The sequence below is a fragment of the Ciconia boyciana genome, chromosome 2 (assembly GCF_034638445.1).
Source record: "Ciconia boyciana chromosome 2, ASM3463844v1, whole genome shotgun sequence".
Lineage (NCBI taxonomy): Eukaryota > Metazoa > Chordata > Aves > Ciconiiformes > Ciconiidae > Ciconia > Ciconia boyciana.
Window position 1 is genome coordinate 156,499,267 of NC_132935.1, and position 22,197 is coordinate 156,521,463.

The 22,197-nt window shown below is 39.7% G+C and overlaps 1 protein-coding gene across 2 annotated transcripts in view; it reads left to right on the plus strand.

Annotated features, from left to right (window-relative positions):
• ADARB2 (adenosine deaminase RNA specific B2 (inactive)) overlaps nt 1-22,197 on the plus strand; it is a 324,992-nt gene that overhangs the window by 67,379 nt on the left and 235,416 nt on the right. The window contains exon 1 of one of the 2 annotated variants that reach the window (XM_072854665.1): nt 12,436-12,456. The exons of the other annotated variant lie outside the window; for it this stretch is intronic. The gene's annotated coding sequence lies outside the window, so the exon portion shown is untranslated. Of the gene's footprint in view, nt 1-12,435; nt 12,457-22,197 lie in introns of those variants that run through there. 2 annotated transcript variants of the gene reach the window in all.

Sequence of the window (22,197 nt, forward strand, 5' to 3'; positions counted from 1 at the left end):
AAAGGAAACTCCCATGTGGTCAGACTATTCCTTAGCTGAATTTCCTCAGAACTGGACCGTATGATACAGACAGTTGTTTTCAGTAGGATATTACATGATATGCAACTTTTGTCTAACTTTCTGAGTTCACTCCTATGTCCTGAAGGTATTTCATAAGAAAAGTCAAGAAAACAAAGCAAGAAATGTGATTGACAATATTTCAATCTATCTGTAAAGAATACTGGGGGTTTTTTCATTGCCATCTCACTTTTAAGCCATTCCTCCATAGCGCTTTGGAGAGTGATAGATAGACATCGCTCTCCTAATACCTTGCTTTAAGTGAAGTGTGATTCCCTTGTGGCTGATTTCCACAGCTAAATAGAAAAATGCAACACACAGGGAATCCAGTTTTCAGACAAGACATAAAACTTCAGGGCATGGGTGGTAACTACAAAGTCTACATAACTTTCCACAGATGTAGAAAGTCCTTATTCCAATATCTTAATCATCTTGTATTCATGAGTTTTCATTACTCCTGCATATTCCAGTGGATTTCTTTTAATAATATCTTTCTGATTAGAATGGTCTTTTTGCAAACATGAGAAAAAGGAAATAGTTTGTGGGGAAAGTACCATATGACAGTAAATGAAAAAGCAGAATGAAAAGACAAGCAGTGGAGAAGACTAAAACGATGGTTCCTTGGTTGACTTTCTGGAGTTGTCTCCACAAGTTCATTTTCTGCCTGTAAGTGAAACAGACAGGAGTGTTTTAGTTAGGCAGCTGGGAAGCCAAAAAATATTATTTTGTTTTCCCAGAAAAATAATCTTTTGAAAAATCCCCTGTACCCCAATAAATAAATAATAAGCAAAACCAATAGAAGTCAGCAAAATAATTAATTGTTGTGTTGTGAATAAGGGGAAAATTTTAATTATGCAGGATTTTACCCCCCGGACAGTATTTGTCATGTGTCATTCTAGTCTAATTAAAGTAGAAGACATCCTTGAAGCCAAAGATACTTCTAAGCTGAAATGACCATTTTCTTTCCTGTTACCTACAATTTTCTGTCGTCTTGGTTTTTTTCCTAGAGCTAGAATTCAGTGCAACACGCCTGAAAACAGAGGGACTATCCAGGCAGTTTTTCTTTCATGTATATCTTTTTTATTTTACTCCTAACTGGACTGAAATCTGTTAGTTTTGCCATTGGTATTAGTGGAAGCACTAATGAGAGGTTTTATCAGATCAAATGTCTATCTAACATCAACATAGGATTCATATTTTTCCCTTGTTTGCATATCAAAAAATATAAAAAGAGAACTGTTTGTTCAGGACAAGGAGTTATGACGTATCACGGACATATTAGTTATACAATCTGTTTATTTTCTGCCTTATCGCTCATTATCAGTACTTATTTCACTTCTCCCCACCACAGAGCAAATGCCCGGCAAGCAGCAGAATTTTACATCATTTTCTGCTACACCTAGAAACCTTGCCCCTTTACTTCTGTGAGAGTGACTGCCATGAGTCTGAATTAATGACTCTGTATGTGTGTTATGCTCATGATGGACATTAAGTCTTCCAGGTATAATTTTCTGTAAAGAAAAGTCATTTTGTTTCCAGCTGAATAGGTACTCTATCATACTACCCAAGTCAAACAAAGTTATTATTTGGCTGTTTGCCAAGTTGTACAGTATAGAAAGGTCATATTTTTAATAGCTTTGTACTGCATGGTAATCAAATTTGTAAGCCTGGAGAAATAAACTACTCGAATATATCAGTGTTCTCTGTGCATGTTTAACCACTGCTATTCTGTTCATATGGTACCCTTCCTCCATGCTGCAACAGCAGAGCAGGCTGTGTTTCATCTTGGTTATTAGCTTTGTACATTAAGGTATACCATGCTAATCATATAAAAACAGCGATAGCTAACTTGAACTATTTCTTACGAAACGACGGTTTTGAGGACTAAACCAAAAGATACTGTTCTCAATCCGACGTCTGCTGATAGACAAACAAGGTTACGTTACTGTAAACCTGGGTGCACTTAAGTGTTAATAGCTTGCTCGAATCAACAACAATTAGAAAGAACACCTGCTTTTAAAAGTCATTTTTCTTCTGGTTGACTGGGCATTGCATTTGCGGGAAATGGATGCTGATTACAGGCAAATGAAATTTTTAAGGTTTTCTTGTGTTTCATTTTTAAAAATAACCATGCCCTGTTGTGCATCAGGAACAATCCAGCTTGGTTATTGTTCAGCAGCACCTGTATGACAAAAAGGAGCTGTGAAACCTTGAAAAGTCCAGAGGAAAAGAGAAAATTTTGCATCAGCACTTGGGCTATCTATCTTCTTAAACATTAGATTAACCTGACGTTTTTGTGATTTTATAATAGCAGTTGTTATGAATTGGCTTAGAGTCAAGGTACAATCTGACTGGTGAGAGGAGATGAATTATTAACCTGTAACACAACGGCTGAGAATTGGGGCTGCCAGACAGGACCGTTAGTGCGATGTGTATTGGTGGCTTCCTGATGACGAGCTTTTTGTCTGTCTTAGAGTAGCTGAGGCTAGTTGGAATAGCCACACTGCTTTGGTAATGATACCTTTCTTGGTCACTGCTTTCACTGACCTTTCCCTTTTTCTTTCTTGAATTTTACCTTGCCTGCAATTTGGTGGTCAGAGTTTGAAGTCTACAACCTTTGGCCATGCTTCTTGACCTCTACAATAAGACAAGACTCAGATCCTAACCATTATCTTAAATAGTATCTCTTACCACTAAAAGTGGTACTAAATACCATTTAGTATTTAGTCAGAAAACGTAAGCAATATTGTCATGGAGACAGAAATCTTCCTCACCTGTTACAGATTTCATTGCTACAGTGCACTGCTAGAGCTGGGCTTGATGTTTTGCCTATACAACATATGCTACAAAATTTGAATCCAAATTACCTAAAAATGTTAATTTAAACTGTATTGTTAAATCATACGGTGTAAATCACTTATTCAGAATCAAAGTGGTCTTCACTGGATTTACCTTAATTCACTTTGGAAGTGTCCATATAGAATTGCGATGCATTTTATTAGTCAACTTGAAAAGCTCATTCAGTGTAATTTACCTGAGCATCACTTGTACTGTCCTCTGTCTATAACATGTTCTCTGATAAAAAGCCTTACTTTGTCAAACCGGTGCTTTTCATAAGCATTAGAGAAACAGCAACATATTTTAGCTGTGTTGCTTGCCTCATGACTGGATTTCATCATAAAATATTGTAGTACTGGGGACTCACCTCTAAAAGACACACATTGCTGTCTGCCCCAGCGTGATCTAGGCCCTCTCCTATAACTGCTTTCACACAGCAGGAAACCCCAACCCAGCGGAGCGTGCTGCTCCATCTAAGCATAAATCTGTCAGCTTGCAAGTGCAACAGGCTGGGGGCCCTGCTTTGCATTTTGAGTAAGTAGGTCACAGAAGCAATGGCTTTTGTGAAGTGAGCCTGCATAACTTAGAAAATTATCATTTGTAGAGAATTAAATGGATGCTTCAATATGTTTGACAAAGGTTCTTCAGAAGTAGAGTCTTTGGGCACGCACTGAGAAATGAGGAAAATGTAGTGCATTTTGATTTTTTACTCACTTTTGTCTTAGCTGTCCAGTTTGTAGCCATCTTTTCTTCCAATCACCTTTTTTTCTTGCCTCCTGAAACTTCTTAAATACAGCCCCAAAAGCAATGCTTTTGTTTCAGAGGCATTTTTTCCCTTTCTTTGAAAAGAAAGTTGTTCCTGTGCCAACTTATTCTAAGGTAAATTTCAGTTTCAACTAATTATCAATGAGTAACTTGTGTCATCACATAGAGAATAGGATTTAACTCACCAGAAATATTAGCAGATTCTTGATGTTTGAAAACAGGCACCACAAAATTTTAATGCATATGAAGAGGTGTCATGAGCATAATTACATTTAAAGTTCTGTGGCTTCATGTTGCCGTGTTCATAACAAGGTCACCATCATCTTGGCAATGAGCAGGTACTGAGCATCAAAAATCATTCTCTTGAGATGCAGTTACAAACATTTACAAGATGAGATTTTTTTTTCTTGAAGATAAATTTGAACTTACACAACTTTGTTCCAACAAGAGGTTACTTCAGGACTGGATTGAGATCTTTGAAGAGGTAAGTCATTTTTCCACTAAGATGGGGGAAATCGCCTTCTGATGCTTCTAACGGAATGAATTAGATCTCTGAGTGAAGATTTGAATTGACAAAAGGCTGATTTTAAATACTTCCTCTGTATCATGCAGAGGGCTTCAGTTTGTGACTGCTCTGCAGGCAGGGTGGTTGTGTACAGCCAAACAAACAGTCCGTGACACTGGCATCGCTCGTGTCGCAGCTCCATTCTAGATGAGGTGATTGATTGCAGTCCACTTGCAAGGGATATTGTGCATAGACTCAGTGTGTGGCTGCAGCCAGGCAAAAAAAATGTAGCTTCAAAAATTTCCTCTTTTAAGAAGTGTAGATTCTGACTTACTGGTTAGGGTCTGACTATATGATCAACATTTGATACACCCATCTTTGGGAGTAAATCTGGTGAAGACAAGTGTTGGGATATCTTACATTTTCATATGTTTTGGTGTTTCTCTCCAAAGATGTCTACAAATCTGTTCCTTATTGACCCATGTACCATACCTGAAACGTTACGTGATGTCTCCAGCTTTCCCCCGTGTTTGGTGCCTGCTATTTCTCCTCTCCTTGCACTGGCGCTAGAGGACAAGAATGGCACATCAGCAGCAAGGAAGGGTTTTGCACATTGGTGGTGTTACAGTCCCAGTGTAATCAGTAAAGCAATTGGACTGAAATCGCAATGTAATGATGGACCCACTTCTAGTGCTTCCCAGCAGAGACCTCCGGTGTCTTACGGATGCCAGTCTCAACCAAAGAGACATTACAAAATAAAACAGAAATAAAGCCATTCTCTGAAACTTTAATCCAGAAAAGTCTCATTAAAAGCCAGCTGAGATCTTTACCTGCTTACAAGTGCAGAAAACAAGGGATTTCATTCACTCTGTGTAGTCGTAATCCCCATGCAGCGGCTGGAGCAATCGGACAACTGCAGGCTGCTCTCCCAGCTGGGGACCTGGGCCTCCTTTAAACCATGCAGCATGTTTGGTGCGGTGCCACACCAGCCTTTTGGCCCTTAAGTCACCAAGACACTATCCCAACATAGCAATGTGAAGATCTGGAAGTCAAAGTTTATTTTGGTGGCTGGAAATGTTTTTTTATTATTATTTTAGGAATTGTCAAACTTAGCCGGGAAGGAGCTGTAATTCATAAGCAGTGCACTGTCTGCACTCTGGCAATGGTAAAAGTGGTCAAAAGACTGTCTGGAAGCCATGGAGGGAAAGGACAGCAAAAGAAAAGGGACATTAACTTAATTAAGTCGGTAAAGAATAAAGGAAGGCCCCATGAATGTTAAAGTCTGTGTGGCAACATCCCTTTTCTTTATATTAGCTTTAAATTTAAACAAGGGATGTATCATTGGAAAGGCAGGCTGATTGTCTGTGAAAACATCAGTTAAGTTTGAAAGGAAATACTCAATGAGCATAAAATTCACAAATGCATAAATCCGTAACTTTGGATGATACGATAAGGAATCTAGTGTTGCATTTTCCTGCCTCTTACAAACCCTGTCTGATTAAGGGCAGTTCCAAGGAACAGATTGTGGAGAACTGAAAAATGAGAGGTTTGAGTACAGCAGGAGTTTAGAAGGTAAGCACAGGGACAAATAAGCAGGGAAACCTGCTGCAGGTCCCAGCAAGATGGAAGAACTGGCAGAACTGTGTTCATTACGTGATAAGAACCTGTGGCGTGGGCAGAGACTTGGTGGAGTACAGGGAAGAAACCTAAAACTTGGGATTTCCAAAGCCACTGGAGAGGATGAATGCATGCTCAACCCTCTAAGACTGCTGCACAGTCTTTGATCTTAACAGCTTGATGTTTTCTCTTGTTTAATACTTGTAATATAGTCTGCAGGCAGTGTGCCTGAAACAGCTTGCCGCGGTGTGAAAGGGCAGTGCCCAAACTCAGCCTGCCCTCTATCCTTCCTTTTTCTTACCTTTCCCCTGGGCCAGGTGGCAAAGGACAAAGCCAAAACCTTAACTCGTATTAAATAACTGGCACATATGGCTTTCCAATATTTCAGACATGTCAGGCATGTTCTTTGCTGTGTCTAGTTCTGAGCGCATTTTCCATGTCTTGTGCTGTTGTGGGTGTCTCTCTCCGGTGGTATCTGTCCAAAAGCAATGATGAGTTAAAGCAACATAGAGGTAAAGGGGAAGGGGTGGTGAATACAGATATATGTTGAAAGGCTAGTATGCGAATAATTTTCCATGGTGCCAAATCCATAGTCCCATTCATATTAAAGGTCGAGGTCAAATTCATTTCTAATATGTTTTACACAACAGCATTAAAAGATTGAACAGAAAGAGAGGGTGCTGTCAACAATATCAGGAGCAACCTGCCCCTGCCTCCCTCAAGCCCTGAGAAGGGCAGCGTTTACAGCACTGTGCAGCTATGCAGCTAATTGTTTGCCTGTAATAGACTGCATGATAGTGCAAGTGATGTGTATCTAAACCAAAAGAGAAATCACTTAGTGATTCTTTAATTGCATTCATTTGTATGTCTAAAGAAGTAAGTTGTTCTCTTCAGATTTCAGGCAGCAATGTGTAATGCTGGGCATCCCATGTATGCATTTCATAAGGGCACAGACTCCAGCCCAGCAAAAAAATGAGTGCAAGATCTGGGAAGGAACTGTCATATTCTGAAGTAAAACATTTCAGTGAACAAAGCAAAATATGACTTGTGCTTTCATCCAGAACCAAACTCAAATGTTGTGAATGTGCTTCTAATTGTTTGGATCACGCAAGGTATTGCTGTTACAAGAGCTATCTGGGAAGGGAGTATTCGTGTTTACAGGCATCTGAGAAATACAGAGTCACAAAATGGAAAGGGTAGAACAAAGAAAGGGGGGGGGGGGCAGGGCAAGGTTTCTTGTGCTTGGTTTCCCTTCCTTTTCTACTTAAATATTTGTATTGCAACACTGAGACAGCAAATGGTTAACAGTCAAAGACAAAACCCACTGTGACCGTCAGGTCTCTGTGCAATCATCAGCAGAACTAGCTATTCTAGCCAATTTAATAGCTTGAAAATGAACTCATTAGTGGTCTTTTATCAGTGGAAAAAAGTCTATTAAATCCGGATGTGTGAAGAAGCAGTACAGAGGCTCATTTCCATCCCACTTGTGACCTGAACAAATCAGAGAAATGCTTTTCAAGGAACAGGGTCAGGCTTCACTGCAATAAGATATTTTCTACACACAGCACCCAACTTGTATCTTTCCTTCAAGTTTCTGATGCAGTTAATTTTAATTTACAGTCTATTTGTCGCTCCCCACATCTCTCCCTCTCACCCCCTTCCCAGTACCACTGTCATCCATAAACATGTGGGCTGTTTATACTTTATAAAGAGAAAATGTACTACAGTCTGTTGGATTTCTTGATATACCTGCCCAGTGATAGCCCACTGATGGCTCCGGGCTCCACTTCTCACTGACTGAGGCAATAAGTAAAGATTCAGGTCCTCATCTGGAAACTAAGGACCGCAGCGGGAATGATGCTGATTTACATTAGCTTGGGATCTAGCCAGAGCTATGGGCAGAGGCAAAACATACTCCAACCTCGTTTCTGCCCTTTTGGTGAACAGAAAGCCAAATGAGAAGCGTTTGAGATGTACTTCCCCCAAAAGAGGCAAAAACATTGTTTATGTCAGGATATCGATGTTGCTCTGGGATTATGTCTTAAAATTATCTATAAACAGCTGTTTCTATATTTTTTGCTTCTGACGTGATGCACAATGCTGAGTGAGCTAACTAACCTGAGACGAAGCTACACGTTTCCCTCAGAAGGTGGTATATCTGTGGGATAATGCTGTAAGGCAGCTGTCTGCCTTTTAGCAGCAGTCCACAGTGAGTTTTAAATCTTTAGCCTTTTGAGGAGACGAGCATTTAAGGACTGTTGTTGACATAAATATTCAAAAACCATCTCGTCTTGGCATGAATGAGTTAATTATCTTTATGGGACTAAGTCTAAAAACAACTGCCTCAGACACTTTTGAGACACTGTATTTCCACGAGTGATACTGTTGTTCCTAGAGAGCTGTACACTGTCACTGCATACATAGTGAAATAACACTGTCTTCAACACTTTATGGGAAAGGCTGTTTCACTTTTTCCTTGCAACTATTTGGTCAAAAGTTAAACTCATAATGGAATTAAATTATTTTTTTAAATTTAATTCCAGACATTTTATGCACATGTATTTAAACTTACATTACTTAATAATATACTAGGATTACTTAATGACCTCTCATCTTGCCCCGAAACATAACCCTATTATTCCAGTCTTAGCTCTCCTATGAATTGAAAATCCCAGCTATGGTAAATTCCTTTGAAATTATGCTGGGATTTTACAGTGAGTCTGTGGGCTAGTTTGAGACCACCAAACTCATTTACTGTTGTCTGTTAAGCCAGGCATGAATCACAGATCTCCGGGGTGAAAATTCGCTTTATTAACCCCCTGGGTCACCCAGCTACCAAGGCAACAGCTTTCTGCAAAGAGTAACTCCATAACTAAAGCATCAGCCACATGAAATCCAAATCCCTTGATTAGAACAGGGGCTGGTAAACCTCAGACCAGGCACATAAATACTTCCCAGAAGTTTGTTTAGCTCTTAGCAAAAGCTGTTCTCCTTCACTTGCTTTGAAAGGAGCAAAATTGAAAATTGTTCCCCAGCCCGCTTCACCAGCCCAGAGCCGGGCTGATAACTTGATTCACATGGTCCCAGCCTCACGGCACACCGCAGTGATTCTCCTGTCATTGCCTTATGTGCTCCTTGCATGCCTCTGTCCTGGGGGACGCCCATCGGTCCAGGAGGTCTGGACATGTTATTAGCTTGTCTTGTAGAGGCTGTAAGGTTTGCTGAGAGCCTATCATGCACTTTGTTGTGCATCAGAAGAGGAGGAGACACAGGGGATACTTTATCCCATGCAGTCCAAACTTAAATAAATTTGTAATTAAGACTACGTATTTATTTAATATTTTAAGGTAAGCGGAAATCTCATTTACCTAGGAAAAAGGTTCCACCCTGTTAGGTCTTCTGAAGTCCGGTTTAATTGCTGCGTCTCTCTCAAAGGCATAAAAAAGGTCATAGAACTACAAGAATATGGCAAGTGATTGTAACAGGAAAATTCTGTTGAACAAATAAGTGTCTGTCTGATTTAAGGTGTTAAGATTTGTATCCCTGTGCAGCAGTAGATGTCCTGCAGCACAGGCGGGCTGTGGTGGAGCACGCTTAGGCAGGTACCATTATTACAGAGCTCAATCTGCTTTCTCGCTGAAGCTTTTGACACGCTGTAAATTTGTTTGTAAAATTCCACTGCGCTTTGCTTAGCACATCTATAGACTGGCAGATGTGTGCATTTGTTGCTGAGAAGTAATTTTATGTTATCTGAAGTCCCATTTTTATGTTTCAAAGTCTTTCTCCACACATCACTGGGAATGTTAAACTCTCACAAAGCAAAGGGAGAGAGCCATTTAAATAACACGCATACAGATAACATGCTGCCTTTTATTCTTTGTTCTCGGAAAGTATGTACTGTACAAGAAAAGAACATGGTCACCTATCCCCTTACTGGAGAAACTGTCATTCCTAATTCATTTATACAGGGTACTTAAGATGCCTTGAGCAAACTAAAATAGCTTTAAAGGAAAATTAATCTAGTTTGACTAGAGAAAACTAGTTTTTTTTCTAGAAGTATAACACATTTGTTAAAGAAAGAGGTCATGCTGCTTTTGTAGGCCCATTCAGGAGGACTGTTAATAAAATCCTTTGCCATGCTTTCACCTCCCCATGGTGGGGGGATGGCAGCACAACCAGCCACCAAGCACCGTCCAAGCCAGAGTGGTGGGGTGGATGCTCCTGTCGTTGCTCGCGTTCGGTTTGGGTCCGGGCTGGGCAGGACGGTGCAAGGCGAAAGGTGATGTCCTGCCCCGCTGGGAGGCAGAGCCCCTCGTCCTTGCCCGCCAGTGGGAGGGAGACCCAAGCCACCCGGCCCCGACGGCGGCAGGGCAGCGGCGCCGGCTTTGGATGTCTCCCGATAAAACAATCGTGACATGAAGGAGAAAGTCCTCTGTGCCCAAGAGGGAGGACCAGGCTGGCAGGGTGATGACTACTGAGAGGCTGAACTGTTCAGGAGTGAGTGTCCCATAATAACTCTACAGGACGTTCTCTGTTGGCCCTGCCTGAACTAGGCATGTTGAGCAGACACCTGGAAGGGCAGGGTTTAACCTCTTCTCTGCAACTAAGTTGTTGAAGAGGTGTGTGTTGGCTGAGAATGAGTTCTCAGCCTTGTCGTCTTTTCTTCTCACATCTCAGGGAGCCCTGTTCCTGCGGCTTTTTGTGTTGAAGGATTTTTACTTTGTTGCTCTGTGAATAGAGTTTAAAGCAGTGATTTTTCTAGGGACACTAGTGAAAGTACTCTGTAGAAATTCACATGCTATTTTGCATTAAACTCATCAACTTATTCTTTTTTGGAAGGGGGAGAAATGCAGTACTGACATGCATGATGGTTCTTTGGTTCTTATATACTGCTCTCTGTCAGCTTGGTGGCAATGTCAGTGTACTAGTCTTCAAAATAACAGTGGAGATTAATTAGTGGGTAATGTGTCAAAGTAGCAACTCTTCTTTATGTGGCTGGATACTTTCAAGAATACTACAAAAGTCTTTCCAATGGTTGTACGCTGGTATTTAATGATGTTGTTGTATAATAGTAATATCACTACTTGTAGAGTTTTTTCCTCCACTTTTAAAAGCACACAGATTTTTTAAGGCCTAATTTCTGTCATCTGTGTTCGTGGAAAAGATTTGGACTTTTGTCCTGAAAATGTATTCCAGGGACAAGTAAGAGCCACAGTCAATTCTGAAATTGCAAATGTAGGTAAAAAACCAAAATCCCAAGATGTATGTTTTTCATTGCTTATATTAAAGTTCTGTAAATATGTCGATGAGGGAAAGGTTCTTTATTTTTAAAAGAGAATTGTGAACATGATTTCTCATGAAGAATCTCCAGATATTATACTGGTTGTAAATAAAGCTATTTAGAAACAAGGTGAGCAGACTGCAGTGTTTATTTAGGGACTAAAACAATATTCCAAAATTCTATCCTGGCATCAATGAAGAAATATTTTTTGGAAAATATTGAGATAAAAGCTCTTTAGAAAAATAAGGGAGTTTGTCCATATACATATTTAAAAAAAAAATCTGTACTACATATATGTAGCATCTCTTCATTTTCTTTATAGATTTACAAATCGCCCTGCCATAGAACATCACGTGGATATTTAGAGCTAGACATTGCAACATAGCTAAGATATTTATTTTGGTAGCTCACCCCAAAAATACATTAAGTGTATCCTCCCAGAAGTCCAGGCCAGTACTTATCCCTGTAATGTTCTCTTCTTTGTAAGCACGAGTGGTCTGTATATGCTAACATAGCTTCACTGTTACACCTGTTGTACAGGTTAATATATGTTAGATAGCAGCAGGACAAAAATGGATATTTTTTAGACAAAAGTCTTTCTGGGTTCTGATTTGAATCCTCTAAGATACCCATGTTTATACATCATAGCTTTCAGAGCATGATGCTCTTAAAGTAACACATCATTATATAGCCTGACATGGTCATCCTGAAGGTCAAATCTTAATATTTAGTAATTACTGATTTTGAATGCAACCTGGCATTATTTTAAAGCTGTTGTAATTATGTAAGTGTGTTTATAATTTATTGGCATATTAGAATTTCATTATTATAGTAATGCGAAGTACGTTAGATTCAAATACGTTTTCTCTGTTCCCTGTTCTGCTGACCAGCTGGTTGCTCCCTGTGCAGTTCAGGACATGACATGCTTAAGAAAATGTACCTTTTGTTCCGCTTTGATGGGGAGTGAGCAGAAAGCATTAGTCTGTCTGATGAGATGGGGTTGAACTGTTGCATAAAGCCCCAAACAATGGTGAATTCCACCTCATTGTGAAAAAAAAAAAAAGGCATCTCATTAGTTCTCTGCTGTCATTTCCTGCAGGTTATCAGCTTTAGAGCACTCCTTTGAACTGTCATATAGCTGGTTTTAAAATAGGAAGAAATGATCTTGGAACTTTTGAAGAATATTGGCATTTTTCCTTTAACAAATTAGAAGCTGAAGGAAGACAATTGAAAAAAAGTGTCTTGTCTCGCCTCCCTGCTCCATCAAAACGCTGTCCTTTAGGCAAGATCTTTCAGGGATATACTGTCTCCTGACTGTCATCACTTATACCATAGAGAAGCACCCATGAAAAGCTGAGAAAAGCAATGTTTTTCCACCAGTCTGCAGACTACTGTAAGTATTAATATGGTCATGTAAAGATTCCTAAATAAATTACAATGATACGGAAAAGATGACAGTAGTGTCTGATAATGACTTACATTTCTGAGACCCCAATGTCAAAATTTTCTTGTTCAGACAGATGAATTTCATAAAACTGTTATAGACGGACACAGAAAATATAGTAGCTGTGACTCTTGTGTTGCTCCTGTCTAATAAGACTGAGCTTTGAAAAAGTCATTGCATGATTATTTTGATTTAAAGGAAAGAGAGGTCATATTTTTCCTGTATAGAATTGTGTCTATAGAGGGAAATATTATGTAATGCTGGCTGCATTTAAGGACCAAAAGAGTCTTAAGATAGTATTGATTTAATTCGTTGAGTAGGTTTTCTGTTGCAGTCTTTTATTAATTGGAGTGGTCACTACAGCACTGAATGTTCTCCTCATTCCGGAAAATTATTTTGGCATAATGGGTTCACTCTGACTTCAGCCTACCTTTTTATAGCCACTGTGAGTCCTGGGTAGCAGACTCTGAAAGGCGAGATACCCAGCTGACAAACATGTACCGCTGTACCGGAGGAACGCACAAAGCACAAACACTAAAGCATGTATCTGTATGACAGTAAATTACCCAGGCTTCATTTGAGCAGCATCTTTTAGTATCACAGTCCAGCTGGTAAAAAACACACCTGGGAGCATCCGTCTCAGAGATGCTGCTGCGGCTGGTGGCCACGAGCAGGGGAAAGCACAGCACAGCCTTGAGTGAACTCAGCAACTCCTGAAATAATACTGTAACCAGGGCTCCAAGGTTGCTATCTCCAAGATTGTTTTCCCCATAGCAAAGCGGGACATGTCAGCTTCCAGCTGGCTAAAACCCATTCAAGTATCTCTCCTATTCATTCCTATTGTGCTTTGCATTTCTCTTCTATGTTTCGCACCAGAAGATGTAATGGAGACTGTCTAGAAGAGTAATATAAATAAAATTTTACCTGTGATTGGAAGCCCAGCACCAGCTTGTAAGGTACAAGAACAGATACGCTGTGATTCACTTTCTGTCAGGCCTTTGTTCCATTTATTCTCTTCGCTTTCCTGCTCAGTTAACTTTTAACAAGAGTGAACTCTTTTGAACAAGCCCCTTGTTCATTCATTTTAGTACTTTCATTTATCTCCTGATGCCTGCTGTGGATTGGAAGCCTAAAGATATTTCATTAATGAAGCATGTGAAAATGAACCAAGTGGACAAAGTAAGCTATTAATTAATTTTCATGTTTTTTGGTTATCAGGGTTGTGCTAAATAGTTTGGACAGATTAAGAACATATTTTAACCTTATCCCAAATGCTAACTGAATGAAACGGGAAGTCAAAATATTTAGCAGCTTCTGTAGCACACACCACTCAAATCTGTCTGCTGTGGGTCAAGAACACAAGGATTGATGGCTTTTGGCTCACCAAGTGCAAGGCACAAACAGTCAGCCGAAGGGGGAATACTCACTTGCAGTAGCAGAAGGAGTGTCTGTAATCTCAGGTATGCAACTGTTAGCGAGTAGCTTTTCATAGTAACATTTAAACAGATCTTTTAAGGTACAGAGGAAAATTCCAACAATACTCCTTTGTAGGTTAAAAGGGGACATATACATTATAAACATTGGTGTTGTAAGTGAAAAGAGACTCAGAGATTTGTGAATACTATTTTTATTGTAAAAACCTAAGAGTGGCCCTATGGCTTGCAGCAGATGTACATGGAGCTCAGTCCTATGTCTCTGACAGCGGCCGGCTGTGGACATGAGGGCAGAGCATATGCTGCTCTGAATAGTCTCTCACCACCCACTGACCAGCAGCTGAAGCATTTCCGGAGCTAGACATAGTGTTTTGCACCACTGCAGGAATAACAGGGAAAAAAAAGTGTAGCATAAATTACTTGATTAGTGTATATAAATTGTCCAGCTTAAGACTAATTGGTATGATTGCATAAAACCACAGAGTCCTTTGATTTCAGAGCTCTTTTGAGTTTCCTGTATATGAGCTATTCTTTCTAGAGCTGCCTTGGTGCAGTTGTTCCAGGTTTTGCCTGATTTATGTGTTCATTCCTGTAAGGGCTAAATGCCTTCCACTCATAGTTAATTGAGTCCAAATCAAAGTCACCCACTACCAGCAGAATTTAGCTGCTAATTCCAGTCCCTGTGACCAGTGTTTTCTTATTCACCATATGTTTCACTCCTTTGCCTGGATTCCAGTTTCAGGAAACTCTCCCTGCTCCTCATATCCTACCTCCTGAATGACACAAAGTGTCTCGGCACCTCATTTCTCTACATTGTACACTACTTTTAGAGTACTGATCAGACCTGCAGATCTATCCCCTGTCTAGAAAGCTGTTCCTATTTACAAATCTGTTTGGATACTGTTTTCAACCTCTTGAATGTATGTAATATTCCATTTTTAGTTGGTATCTACTAGTGTATTTTATTTTCCTTGAACAAATGCTTCAGTACAGGTCCCTATTCCCCTCTTACTGTAGGTTACTATTTAATGAGCTTTAATAAGCTTAGATGCTGAGATAGATGGATAGATAGATAGATAGATAGATTCTGCTTCCTACATTTAATATAATGTGTTGCCATGGAGATAAGTTCTTCTCTATCTGACAAGTGACAAATAAGCCAAAGAGGCATTGCCAAAATAGTTCAAAGATTGGAAATGTGACATTAAAAATATCTTTTTGCCACTGAGCTAAATTATTTATTTTGCCTCTCTTTTTGCTGTTCTATTTTATCTCTTCTCTCTGGAACCAACTTTAACATCCCCACTCCTGCTAACAGGACTGGCAGGCATGTCCCTTTGGAGCCTGTCCCAGTTCTGCTTCATGAACTGGATTACACGTTACTCAGTGATGGAACTGGTATTTGTCTCCCTTGTCTTGCTCTCTGCTCCCTCATTGGCAAAGACTGAAAGGTTTTTCTTCATCACAGATCATTCATGTAGGTTTTTCGTGATCCCACATTTAGCAATTCACTGTGCAGCACTGCAGGAATTGTACCAGTTGGGATAACTCACAAGCTCGCCTCTTTCTGGGGTTTACAGTGTTGTTATTTTAGCTTGTCCTTGGTATTTCTCCAAAGCTCCTTGCCATTGTGTGAGTAACTCTACTGGATTAGCAATTTAGGGTTTTGTTCTTGGGGTTTGCTAGTTTAATTGGTTAGATGGATTGAATGATACATTTAAAATATCCACCTGTCAGGGTAGAGCTAGACAATTGCCACCCTATATGTGTTCAGACACATGCTGAAGGACCAGAGTCAAAATTGTTCTCTTTTGCCCTCAGGGGCACTGCCATTGATTTAACACCTAACACGGCAGTGAGGGCTCTGCACTCGGAAAGCAGAAGACAAGGTAGTCTTCCCAGCAGTGGAAATGGCATGAATAGTGGGAGTAGCGTGTGGAGCTTCCCCATAGAGAGGAGAGAGGACCTAAGTTGACCTTGAATGCTTTCAATTGACCACTGAGCCCCATACTAAAAGATAAATTTTCTGAGATTATCATTAATTTTTGCTTTGCAAAGGCTCCTACAAGGGTTGTGCCTTACTGCACCAGTCACTACCCTGGCTTGTGTCTTCCATCTTTGGTGTAATCACATCAGCACAATTTATTTGTTTCCAGAAAGGACTGACTGAATTTCATGTCTGTGATGTAAATACCAAGTCTTAAGAAAAATTCTGGCTGACAGGAATGCACATGGTAGAGTTTTCAGAGCAAAGCACAATGAACCACTGGTTCAGGAAACCTGAAATCCCCTCCTGCCCTGCTGGGAAAGCTCACAGTTCTCTTTATTGTGTATTAATTTATGGAAGACATATGAGTTTAAATATGGAAGACAAACAGGATTGAGTTGCAGTGAAGTGGTGCTCCTGTAAGTATACAAGGCATATTTTTCAAATTCTTCAGAAATGTTGTGCTAACAGCATTTAAATTTACAAAATCTATTTTTTTGGTTTTTACCTGAATATTGAGTACTCTCCATTCATATTCTTTTAATCAGCAGAATAATTTGTTACATACCTCACAAAACGTTACTTTTTTCCCTAGCTTGATGATCTAAGCAATATAGGAAAGTCATATCCAAATTGGTTGCTCCATTATTCAGGCCTCCAAACAAAATTACTCTAATTTAACCAAATAATTTTATTTCATGATTAAGGACTCCTTTGAAATTTGTCTAATATTTTTAAAAATCTAAATGTGTCTCAGAGAATCCAAATTCAAAGTAGGAAAAATGCAGCTAAGTAGTCAATGAAGTTCCTAATTTCATGTAAGTATCAACAAAAGCGCTACTCTGGTGTTGTCCATAAGAAATAAATGACAGAGAGCTGAGAATTCAGGAGCAAGGAGGCAAGAACAATAGGGTGGGTATATATCATGTAAGAGGGAAAGAAGAACATTTCTGATCTTTGCATGTAATAGTTCCTGAATATTTTTTGCTTAAAATTAATTAGTCACATGAAAACCTGGTGGTCCCCATTAGCAGCTATTCTTCTAAGCCTTCTTTCAGTTGTGAATGTTCACATTTTTTTAATTGATTTTTCATGTTTGAACGTATCAGTTGAAACCACTTAGTTTCACTTGGCTTCACACTAGAGCTATTAAAATTCCTGTCATTATCTTTCTTTGCCATAAATTGGAAGAGATTTGGGAAATATTCAGTGCAACTGAACTCAGCGTCTAAAAAGAATTTGCTTATTTCAAGATTTCTTGTGAATGTTTTACATAAGAATTTTAAAAATAATGGTCTAAAATATGTGGGGAAAATATTCCAGATTTTTTTCATTGAGCAATGTTGATGTGCCAGAGTAAATCATGTTTAACCATTCCAAAAGAAAAATATTGTGTCAGTCAACTGAATTAACTACCTTAATGATGAAACTGCATCTGACTATGATAGAGGGTTCTCACTTTAGCCTTCTTCTGTATATATTAGAAAATTATTATATTAGAGTATACATTAGGAAATCATAAAATTTCCAGAATGGTGGTTGAAACAAACCTCACGAAGTCTCCAGTCCAACCTCCTAGTCAAAACAAACCTGTGGCCAACGCTGGATTAGGTCAGCATGGATATGGCTAGCCAAGGATGGCACCTCCACCACCTTGTTCTGTCATATTTTCCTATCAAGGAGAATTTGACTTCCTCACCTTTGTAAATCCCCTTCAGGTAGTTGTAGGCTGCTCCTAGATCACCCCTTAGCCTTCCCTTCCCCAGACCAAGCAACCTCAGATGTCTAGCATCCCATGCTCTAGGCCCTGGACCATCTGTGTAGTCTTGTGCTGGACTCTCTCCAGTTTCTCAGGATAACTCCTAAACAGGGGGACAGAAACCTGGGCACAATATTCCATTTTTAGCTTCACCAGCACTAAGTGGAGGTGGGTAGTAACTATCCTGACCTGCTAGCCAAGTTCCTCCTAAGGCAGCCCTATGTCCATTTTGCTTTATTTGCAATGAGCACACACTGTTGGCTCACATTCAGCTCGGTGTCCATCACTACCCCAGGTCCTCTCCAGCAGGGTTGTTACTCAGTGACTTCCCAGTGGGTAGTCCTGCCTGGTGCAGAACAGTTCACCTATTGAACCCAGGGAGATTCTCTATGTTTTCCAAAGTCTGGTTTCTCCAACCTTTACCTGCTGGCGGACAAGCCAGTCACCCTACTTGGGGATCATTTGCAAGGATGCAATTCTGTCTCATTGTCCGGGTTGTGGGGAAGATATCACATAACATAAGCACCGCAGCAGGCCCTGGGATATTTTTGACAAAAAAGTTGCTTCACGCAGTCCCCATGATGTAGCGCATAGCTTGATTTCACTCTGCAGATAGGGTATTGAAGAAAACATATAAATGACATATTCCTAATAACCTCTTACATTAGGGCAGAATCTTTCTTCGTATAACTCTTCTCAATTTGGAAATTATTTTTCTCCTTATTTGCATGAGTAGATAATCTGTCCTTTCACAGTTTAACAATAGCAATCAATATTATTAGAAAGGTTTCACTTTTTGTATAGAGAAGTCATAACTTCGAGAGAACAGAATTGATTTTTAGAGCCTTGCTAGCTAATAGGTATCGTAATTTTCTTCTCATTTAAAGAAATTCCTCTTCTGTCCATCTAGGCACCAAAAAGCTTCTGTGAAATGTTATTAGTGGTTAAGAAGAGGCATTGTGTATTTGTGAAGAGCTTTACTGCTAGCAAACTGCAGGTGTTTACTTCAAATCTGTGCACACTGTGTATTTTAGTGTTCACCCTGTGCTAAGAAAATGATCTGGCAACTAATTATCTGCACAACTTCACAGAAGTCACTTATGCCAACTCCAGTGCATATTCATTGAATATTCCATATATCTATTCTGAAGTACCGTCATTCAGAAAGGGACATATATAGATGAGGCTGGAGCAAATGCAAGTCCGAATGAAGCCAATATGTACAGTATGCACTTTCCCCTGTGCTTATAGTCAGCAGACTTCAGCCATGGCAAGATTCAAGTTCATATTTTCTTTATTTTTGATAAAGAGAGAGGACTTACATAATCAAAGTCTATTGGAAAAATGTCCAATATGTGGAAAAATTCCACATATCAAAAAAATGAGGCAAACTTTTCTCCTCAGAAATGCAGGTGGGGTTCAGTTTCACTTCAGGGCATGGATATGCAGACCCAGGCTTACTTAGACAAGAGGTAGCTGTTTGGCTAGGCTCCAACATTAGTTACAGAACTCAGACTTTCTTGCTGCCTGTTAGGTTATCATTTTGCCAGTAATATCCCTCCTCTCCTCCCAGGGGAGAATGCATCTCCCGCAGTTAATGAGTACAAATGAAGTTGCCTGATCTTCTCCAGATTTCTCTCTCTTTCTCCCTCTCATTCTCTCTCTCACACACTCATACGCGTCACTTTCTGGGAGCAGGCATGCTCATGACATTTTACCAGCAGCAAAAGAGGGCAACAATCACCTTTGACTAAAAATGTTTTTTAGATAGATACCTAGTGTGAAGTGTTGACTGCTTGCATGTCAGATGAATGTGTTTTCCTAAGGGTTTTGGAGAGTGAGAATACTACCGTGAAGGGCCTGTACAATCACGTAACATTTCTTCTTTTGTCTCTTACTGTTTGCTGATGACAGCAAAGGGATAGACTGACTTGGTGCTTTAACCAATACCGTAGCCATGAGACAGTTTTACTTCTAGTTTATTAAATCTTCTGGCAGGTTGCATATGTGGAGGGAGTCTCTTGGAGAGTGAGCAGGTGGGCTTATCCATCGTTGTTTGAAGTTGGCTCAAGTCCTTTTGCAGAACCATTGCCATGTTGTTATCCTGGGCAACTTGGTAGCTTGAGGGCTGCACAGTCAGTCCATGTGATTTCTCCCAGGATTCACTTTCAGGCTCTTTGCTGTTTTACATCCACCTGTTTCCTTTCGGAAATGTGGTTAGACTGTAGGACTAGAGCCGTCACCGCTCTGTCAGTGATGAATAACCAATGTGCTTGTCATTCTCCCTGATTGTGCCATGAATGCTTTATGCTGCCCTTAGCAGATGTTCTTTGATGGAAAACTTGCAAACTAGTTAGGATAAAAATCTCATCAGAGAAGGTTTAGTGAATAGCTCTAGTCCCGGCCTCAGGATTCAGTCCAAATGTGAATTCTTTGGTTTTTAACAAACACCACTGGAAAGCATGGAATGCTTCTCTTCCACTAAATTTGAGTGCTCTTCATTATACATCAAAATATCAAGAGTGTCAAGTTACCCCTAAAAGGTAAAGTCTGTGTTTTGAGGCATCCTTTATGCACAGTCTCATCTCAGTCAACTGCCTCTGCCAAATCAGCTGGAGTTGAACACCGTTGGAAGCCGGTCCATGGGACTGGGGCTGTAGTAACCTGGGAAGAGCAGCACACTCTTTTGGGCTAGTCACCATCATCACAAATGTTTGTCCTGAGGCTGTCCAAAGTAAGGCTGAGGTGTCGAGTGAGCTGCCAAGGGTTTTGATTTGGGTCCTCGGCTTTGTTTCGTGTAGTTCCCTGTCACTGGCACTATTTCAGATTTTCAGAATTATTTTAGAAATTATTGGCAAGACCAATCAACACTGGAAGAAAACAGCACCATAATTTTGATGTACATTCTGACCCATGCCTCCATGTCCTTCATGCTCTCATAAACCACTTTATCCAATACCACATCTTTGTCCAGAGCCTGCTGGATAGTAGGAGAACTTTCTGTAGTTTTACAAACAGTAATAGATTATTACGTATCTTTTGAAACAGTTTCCTTCATAAGCACCAAAGCAATCTTTTCATGCAGTTGGATCTGAACAAAAGACTTCTGAGCCACCTTTCCTTCCATTTATGTAGGTTTTACTTTAATATCTATATTTAGCTACCCTTATTTACAGAGGACTAATCAAATAGATTAATCTTCTGCCTAATTTTGCTGCTCCTCTTTTACCTGATAATGTTTTCTCATTTCCCTGTGTTTAAAAATAATGATTGTAAGCATTTTTCTCTTCTGTCTCTAGTGCAGCACTTATAAAGAAGGTATCTCTTAGATTTTCACACAGATGTCATCTTCCTGATGAAGTCTGACAGCGCAATTGTAATCCTAGAAGGAAAATGTTTCAGGAATTGTATATGTTTGGTAAATGTCTTAAAAGAAATTAGTGAATGTTAGGTCTGATAAAAGGAGCCATAAACAGTTCTGGGAAACAAACTGTTATTTATCTACCAAACAGCTGCAGACGGCTACATCTCCGTGCTGATCTGCAGGGATTACTCCTGTGGGTGATCTCCACAGGCAGTCTGCTCACCACGCTTCTTGTGGTTTCTGTAATCAAACTGCCAGCTCGTATTGCTTGTGGCACTACTTTGTTAAAAAAACAATTTTAAAAGATGATGAGTTGAACTGGGAAAGGACTCCTGAACTTTTAGGGGAATTGACTACTGGGAGAGTGTAGCTTCTTTGGAAACTATCAGGCTTGGCTCCATGTGCATGGGAACGAACATGGCTGAGATTAACAGTACTCTCCTTGCCATCAGTAACCATCCCTATTGTTATTTTCAGTTATAATCTTAGTTACCAAAAGGTAACTAAGCCTGATCTCTCTCATGCTGCTTTCACATCAATGTGACTCTGTTGACTTTCCTTTACAGTAGTGTGAAAGAGAAGATGTATGTATGAAGGAAGCATTTTACTCTCTCTAATCACACAAAGGGCAAGAACATTTTTAGAGTGACATAGGGAAAAGCAAAGAGGAGTAGTGTAGCTGAAAGTTAGACTTGAACATTCAGTAGAAAAATGAGGCTTGGGATGCATAAAATTTCTGTTTAGGCAAGTTCAAACTAATTTTATGAACCGTTCATCCAGCTCAACTTTCTTTTTCTATCTCATTTTCCTTACCAGCTAAAAACAAATATAGCAAACATCAGTAGACCTTGAAAAACACATTAAAATTGAGCACAAGGTTCCTCCTTTCTTTCAACATAGTTCAGCTAAATTGAAACACCACTATATTTTTAAGACGACAGCTTTCAAGAAAATATATCAAGTTTAATTTTAAAAAAAGACTATGTTTTAGTTCAGTTTAAGAAATTTATGTAATAATTTACTCCAGAATATGTTGTAAAGAAAGACACCTTCAAAACCAAAATGCAGTATACCAAATTGTTTAAAGCTCTGCATATGTGTTGCTTTGTCTTTACAGGTTGTTAATTATAAAGTTATAAAACACAAA